The following is a 7,440-nucleotide window of genomic DNA, read 5'->3' as shown; positions in this document are numbered from 1 at the left end:
CCTATCCCCATTTCTCATCTTCTGCAATCGTCAAAATTAATTTGGCTTAGGTGGGATTACAAGTAAAAATTGACCTGAATCGGAATTCTGTGCTTTGTAAAAAAAAAAATGGGAGATGGGCTTCCATTGTCTTCGGTTATTCATTGTTTTGGATTGGATATATGATGGTGAGTTTGTATGGTTGTTAATTAATTGAAAGGAAATAAACTGGGAGTGTAACAGGTTGTTCATAATAGGCAATCCACAGTATGAAATCTAACAATAAACTTGCATTTCTACAGCACCTGTGAATAGAACACAATAATTGAAATGGATTTCAATGGCCTTCCATGCTTCGGAGCAGGCAATAAGCACTTGATCTAGAGTTTATTGACTCTATCCAATATCTATAGATGGCTATTGCATTCAATCAAATTTTGATAAATTTCTCTCCGAGCAGAGAAAAAAACATATTTTTTTTTTACATTTTCATGATTATTCATAGTTCAATGATTATCTTGAATTTCTAGATTTCTATTTTTGTTAAGTCTTTGTTTTTACAGATTCTAAGTGAGGGTTCTACAATATTTGATAAAAAAGCTATTCATTGCTTTAGTTATCAGAATCAGACACTAAATATCAAAGTGGACTGACGAAAGGGAGCCATACTCAATGTGAGTCAAACTGAATGAACCTTTGTTTGCAGTTTTTACACATTATGTTTCCTCTCCATTTTAAAGATGCTAGATTGTGAAGCCAAAGCAAATCAAATTAAATGTTTTTCCTATACATTTTAACACATCTTCCCATTGCAATTGCAATTCTTCCCAAAGATCTACATTTTATGACAAACTTTTACAAAAATATGTTACATTGGCAGCAACCATAATTCAATTCTCCCAAGGCCCTAGTTTCAAACTGCATGTCACTTGTGAGTTGCACATTACTTTCATTATTTCACCATACATGTACACTGTAGTGCCGTCACATTGTTATTCATCAGCTTTTTGCAAACTGGGTCTTCTGGTGTAATATATAATATTGAACATGTAGTTTCGTAAAAATAATAATGATAGTAATGATGATGATAATAATAACATTTAGATTTAGATTTAGATTTATTTCCGTTCAACAATTTTTTTTTTTCAGAATACAATCAAAGTAACAATACATATTCAATATAATAGATATTACAGACAAATCAATGACATTTCGTAACAAATGTTGAATATAAATTAAACAAAACTACAATTTGTTGCAGTAATTTTATCAATGAAAAGAAACAAGAAATGAACGGAGGGACTTGCCAAGAAAAGCAAAAGCTTGTAAAGAAGGCAAGCCCCTAAACTTAGTTTCAATGCTAATTATAAACAAACTATATATACAACTATATACAAAAATCGAGACGGACGCAGAAGACAAACTTAAAACAAGTTATCCACAAAATGTCAAAATAAAACGAATAAGCGACAAAAAATAAGAGAAAGTAGATCAAATAATAATAATTACAGTGGTAACACACAGAAAAGGACTTACAAAATTATAATAGGGAGGGTAAAGTGGCAAAGGAAAGAAAGAGGGAGATAAGGGAGGTGCAAATAAAAAGTGCAAATGAAAAGAGGAAACATGGCAGGTGCACAGGTCGTAATGTATTGTATCATGTTGTAGTGTTGTTTTTATAAGTAATGTTTGACAAATTTTAAAGGTTAAGTTATTATGTAGTTTTAGGTTATGTGTTAGCTTGACTCGTTGGTGTGGAGTATTGACAAATGAGCATCTTTTTAAGTTTGCGTTTGAAAATATTAAGGTTTGTAGATTCTTTAAAGTCGTTGGGCAGTGAATTCCAGTACACAGGTCCAAAAAAGATAAAAGAGTTTTTCGCTAATATAGTACGGGTAGGGGGAAGGTGATAACAGTTACGTTGTCTGGTTGGGTAATCGTGTATAGAGGAGTTTTTACAGAACATATCTGAAAAAATTGTTGGGAGATCATCTTTGTTTAGTTTATACATAAATTGGGCGAGTTGGAAAAGATATAAATCGCTCACTTTAAGAATATTATTTTGGAAGAATAGTATATCTGTGTGTGATCTGAATTGGGTTTGAAAAATTATTCTAAGAGCCTTCTTAGAAACATCATATTTTACCCAGGGTAGCCACTTCAGTTCTGAAAACTGTTCTACCAGCGGGCCCTGCTTAACTTGATAATGTTATTATTACCCTGGCTTTAGCATGGCAATGTTGATTGATTAGGCACTCAAGCATTCAAGCAATATCTTTCTACTGGGTACCCATTCACCTCACCTTGGTTGAGTGCAGCACAGTGTGGATTCATTTCTTGCTGAAGGAAAATATGCCATGGCTAGTATTCAAACCCACGACCCTCTGTTGAAAGGCAAGAGGCATAACCACTAGACCATTTTGTGCCCGCCAGTGCTCTATGAAACCATTTATTGGATAAATTACATGGCTTTTAAGAGCCAGATGGTCTTTAGGAGGTTGTGTGTATTGCTATCTCCTGAAGATGTGAATGTATAATACTATATAAACCCCTCAAAAAAAGTTTTGCAACTCAGTTTTGGGGGATGATATCTTTTTGGTTAATGAAGTATAAAAGATGAAACTGGTATCATTGGAAAGCTGAATTATTCTTCTTTACAATGACATGCCATTTGCCGTGATTATGTAATCATGGAATATGCAGTCTCCCTGAACATTGAGAAAAGTCAGAAGTGAAATGTTGCAAAATGCATTGATTTCTAACAAGAGTCTCCATTTCTATAGAATTTCCACCATGCAGGTGACAGTGAATGCACTCGGTCCATCCTCGAAACAATTGGAAATTCCCCATTGGAAACGACGCATTTTGCAACATTTCATTTCTAACATTGCTGCGTATTATCATGTCTGTGTATTTCATGATTACACTAGCATTACAAATGACACATGATTGTAAAGAAGAATAATCATGCTTTCTAAAGATATCACTTTTACACATGATGATGGCACATTGAGAAATTTATTAGCACTCAAACTTGCAGTTTGATTTGCAGAACTCAAACATGACATGGCAACGAATTTTGCAACATTTCATTTTTTACATTGCTGCATATTTATCATGTCTGTGTATTTCATGATAACAATAGCATTACAAATGACACATGATCGTAAAGAGGAATAATCATACTTTCCAATGATACCACTTTTACATATGATGATGGCACACTTAAAAATTTATTAGCACTCAAACTTGAGCTGCAGAACTTTTTTTAGGGGTTTATATAGAAGTACAAGGATACAGGCAGAATACAGTGCCCAGAGGGGTGTGTTTGGTAGTAGTTGGGGAGGGGGAGTATCCTGGGGGACATTTCATCAATATTTTCGTCCGGCAAGTTGTCAGATCTGACAACTTTCCTGGATTCTGATTGGTTGAGACTTGAGAAGCACTGTTACTATAGTAACTATCGGATAAAATAGGACTTGTCGGATAAAACATCCAACAAGTCCTTTCATGAAACGCTCCCCAGGATCTTTTTTTTTATTTTAATGTCTTGTCACCAATGTAAACAAAAGGGGGTGCAACAGGTGTTTGGTCATTATTGATGTCCCCCATCCACAAAATTTGATTGATTTTTTTCCTTATATTGATATATAATTTTGTCTGTATTTAAATCAAATTCAGTTTTATTAGAAATACATACATTAGATGGAAAAAGGGGTTGTATTTTTTTATTGATTTATTCTTGGTTTGTCTACATGGGAATAAAGGAAATTTGAATTTGACATTGGATTGGGAGGGGGTATAAATCAGTTTTGAATCCTATAGAATGAGCTGTGATATATCTGAGAAAATGATTCTAGGAGACATGAGAGTGAGGGGGAGAGAAAAAAACCTTTGACAACAGGCAGCGTAGGAAGAAATGAAAATTGAAACAAGAAAGACGGAAGCCCGTCCAGCTTTGTTACCTCGGCTTGAATAGTATGAGTCTATATTATCCCAGGGACATGGTGGCCTATTTGTCAACGGTCCGGGCAATTCTCTGCTTTTCTTTGATTAAGTCTTGTTAATCCTACACCATGACGTCAAGGGAGTGAACCCGCTGGCCAAGAAAGTTGGTAATATTGTCACAGCAAGGCAGGGCAGACAGAAGAATTGATTAAAAAAAGGAAAAGGGAAGGAAGGGAAATAAGAGTGAGCATAGTATAGAGATGGCAATGCATACTAAATATTCTCTTCTACAATATATGGCAAAAGAAATAGCATCGTCCGTACAATACCCAAACAGCCTTTACTTACCAGAAGGAAACATTTTTTTGACAGGATAAAGTTTCATTTCATATCTTGTTTAGATTCTTTCATATCAATCATATAAGTTTGGATCTCTGAAGTGGAAGTGAGAAGGGACTGACACATCTCGCCTCAGTCATCCCTCAAAGCCAGAGAGAAAATGAAAAGAAATGTCAGGAAAGTTCACATCCTTTATTTTCTTCATCATCCTCAATGTCAATTTGAGTGTTTCTACCTCTGGCATTGTTCATTTCCAGGTACCCATCAATGTGTCAGAAGCAATCTTGCTGCAGATATGAAATCCAAAACCAACAATGATTTGAGAAAGGCTTCCAAGAGTACAAAAAATATCAAAGTGAAAATGATGACTAATGATGTTTATACTGTTTACAAAATGTTTGTAAATATTCACTATTTGCTTCAAGACCAATTTCTAAATTACTTTTGTTTACTTAATGAAGTGGTTCAATAAATAAGAACCCCTCTCCCAGAAATCCCACTTTGTTGAGGTAATAGAAGTAGTCCTGCTATTACCCATTATTGATTTTTAATTTGCTGTTTAATTGTGCAATTTTTAAAGTTATGGAGGTAGTTGGCAAATGATTTGCTTACTTATTGGCTACCTTTAATTTTTTTATTATTTTCTTTGGGATATTAAAATGAGTGTTTACATTTTTTTTGTTTTAGTTATTTATTACTCACATATTTCTCTCAACCTGTACCAAAATAAAAGTTTTAAGAAAAGTAAATGCTTATGTATTGATTTGAAATTTATAGGTCTTTTACAATTAAGAAGTCATGCACTGAGGGTTTGGTTGGGAGCAAATCCATAAGTAGAGTTTTAAGATTAAAATTCTAAATTTTCTAAATTTAGATTGGGTTGTATTCACAGCCCTATGAAAACAGAACTCATCTGATTGGTAGGAGTCAATTCCAACAAATTTTCATCTTTCTACAATCAATTTGATTTGTACCTTGAGAGCTTTCGCCTACTTGTTTCTGCAGGCTTCTTCAGACTAGCGCAGACTCAACGTAGATGGGGTAGCATTGGCAGCGCGGAAGTTCATGAGAATGGGAATGTATGTAGTATAAAGTTTGTATTGTCTATTATCTCTGTTCATGGAATGTGCCTGGTTCTTCTGGATATGAATGGCCTCCCTGATCCATCTCGTGTATTCATTGTCATCTCTAACTAGGATCCAGCTCTTGTTCCTCTTTATCGAGTGGTTCCCTTGGGGCTTAGTAAAAATATGTCGCTTTTAACTAATCACTTCTTCCTTGTTTAAAGTAGAGGTCTAAAGGAGATCTTTGAAGGAGATCTTTGAGAGATGATTGAGGCATTCTTAACTAGGTCAAGTTCATTGCCATGGTTTCTTGTGATTATTCTCGTCTGGAGGCTATACACCTGCACAGGTTTAGTTCAAGATGTTTCCTTAGGAATGAAGATCAGAGAAAGGATGCCATTGAGATGGAGAAAGAGAGCAACAAGGCAAAAAGAAATTTTCCTTGGCTCTAGAAGACATAGTTTACCCTTTATTGGGACTGAAGGATTTTGCTTTTAGATGATAGGAACATTCTAGGTCAAGATTATTGTCTAGGACAGGAAGATCCATGGGCTGGGGTCTTTTTCCGTTGGTCTTGAGGCCATATCACCTGTGCAGTTTTAGCTTATTGACTCTGTAGGAAGGGTTTGGCGGAAGACAGGAATCGATGGTATGAAATCAAGTAGAAAAGGAGAGAGATAAAAAGACAAGTAAAATAAATGTTTTTAAAATATAAAAGAGATCAAGGTAAAATAAGAAAGATGAGCATCTGGAGTAATAAGTTCACAAAGTGATGTGATGTATGTATTAAAAAATACAACAGAATAATAAGAAATGAAATTTGAAGGGGAGTGATAGAGTTATAGATTTAAGGATCTGATGGCCAGGTGATAATATAGCTTTAAAAGGCTTAAAGGTGTCGTTCTGATGAATTAAATGCCATACAGTGCGTCCCAGAAAAAACGAAACCGAGATTTAGCGATCATTTATCATTACTTAATCATAAATAAAATAGACAAATGACCTACCAATTTAAAGCGTAGAATCTCCTCTTTCATCTGATATTACTTAGATTATTTCTCATTCACGCATGAGTGAGCAAATGCAATTTGAAGAAAGGATATCAAAAACTCATTTGGCGGGGGGTATCTGGGTTTCAAAAAGAAAACCACATTTTTGAAAAGTTCAATATCTCCTCTTTAATTTGATACCTAAATTACAGAAAATGGTCCCGAATTAACAAAGTTCTGGTCATTTGAAATAAGGCTTGAATTTCAATAATTTCATAAAATGAAGAGGTTCTCCAGGCTGGCTTTCAAACTCTCTCGACACTCTGTTTTGTTGGCGATCAGCCATGCATTAAATCTTTTGTTCACCATGCGAAAGCTTCTGTGGGAAACCGGTGAAAACACGTTTATCTCATGAAATTATGGAAATACAAGCCTTATTTCAAATGACCAGAACTTTTTTATTTCTTGACCATTTTCTGTAATTTTGGTACCAAATTAAAGAGCAGATATTGAACTTTTCAGAAATGTGGTTTTCTTTTTGAAACCCAGATACCCCCGCCAAATGAGTTTTTGGTATCCTTTCTTCAAATTGTTTTTGCTCACTCATGCGTGAATAAGAAATAACCTGAGTAATATCAGATGAAAGAGGAGATTCTACGCTTTAAATTGGTAGGTCATTTGTCTATTCTATTTATGATTAAGTTATGATAAATGATCGCTAAATCTCGGTTTCGTTTATTCTGGGACGCACTGTATAAATGTGAAATATTATCATTATTAGGTCAATGACTAATAAATATATATTAGAGACGAGATTTGAGAGAGTGAGAACAGGGGCAGGTAGAGATAAATGATGAAAAACAGTATATGATATGAATAAAGCTATTTCTTTGCTCTATTGTGCTAGACCTATTCATTCATTTTATACGCTAGATATGTTATTTGCCGAAGAGCACGATTTGTAAACTTACTGTTTCAATGTTATTTCATGCTATCAGTTTTGATTATGTATATTGTAGGATAGGGTTCCACGTTCCACTAGCAAGCAGTACTTGCTATTTCTGTGGAGTCCTTTACCTATGAAGTATATATGACAATTTACCATGTATCAATGTATTTTG

Source organism: Lytechinus variegatus, chromosome 1 (assembly GCF_018143015.1).
Source record: "Lytechinus variegatus isolate NC3 chromosome 1, Lvar_3.0, whole genome shotgun sequence".
In the NCBI taxonomy this organism is placed as follows: domain Eukaryota; kingdom Metazoa; phylum Echinodermata; class Echinoidea; order Temnopleuroida; family Toxopneustidae; genus Lytechinus; species Lytechinus variegatus.
The sequence above is the reverse complement of the archived record's forward strand: the minus strand, read 5'-3'. Positions refer to the sequence as shown.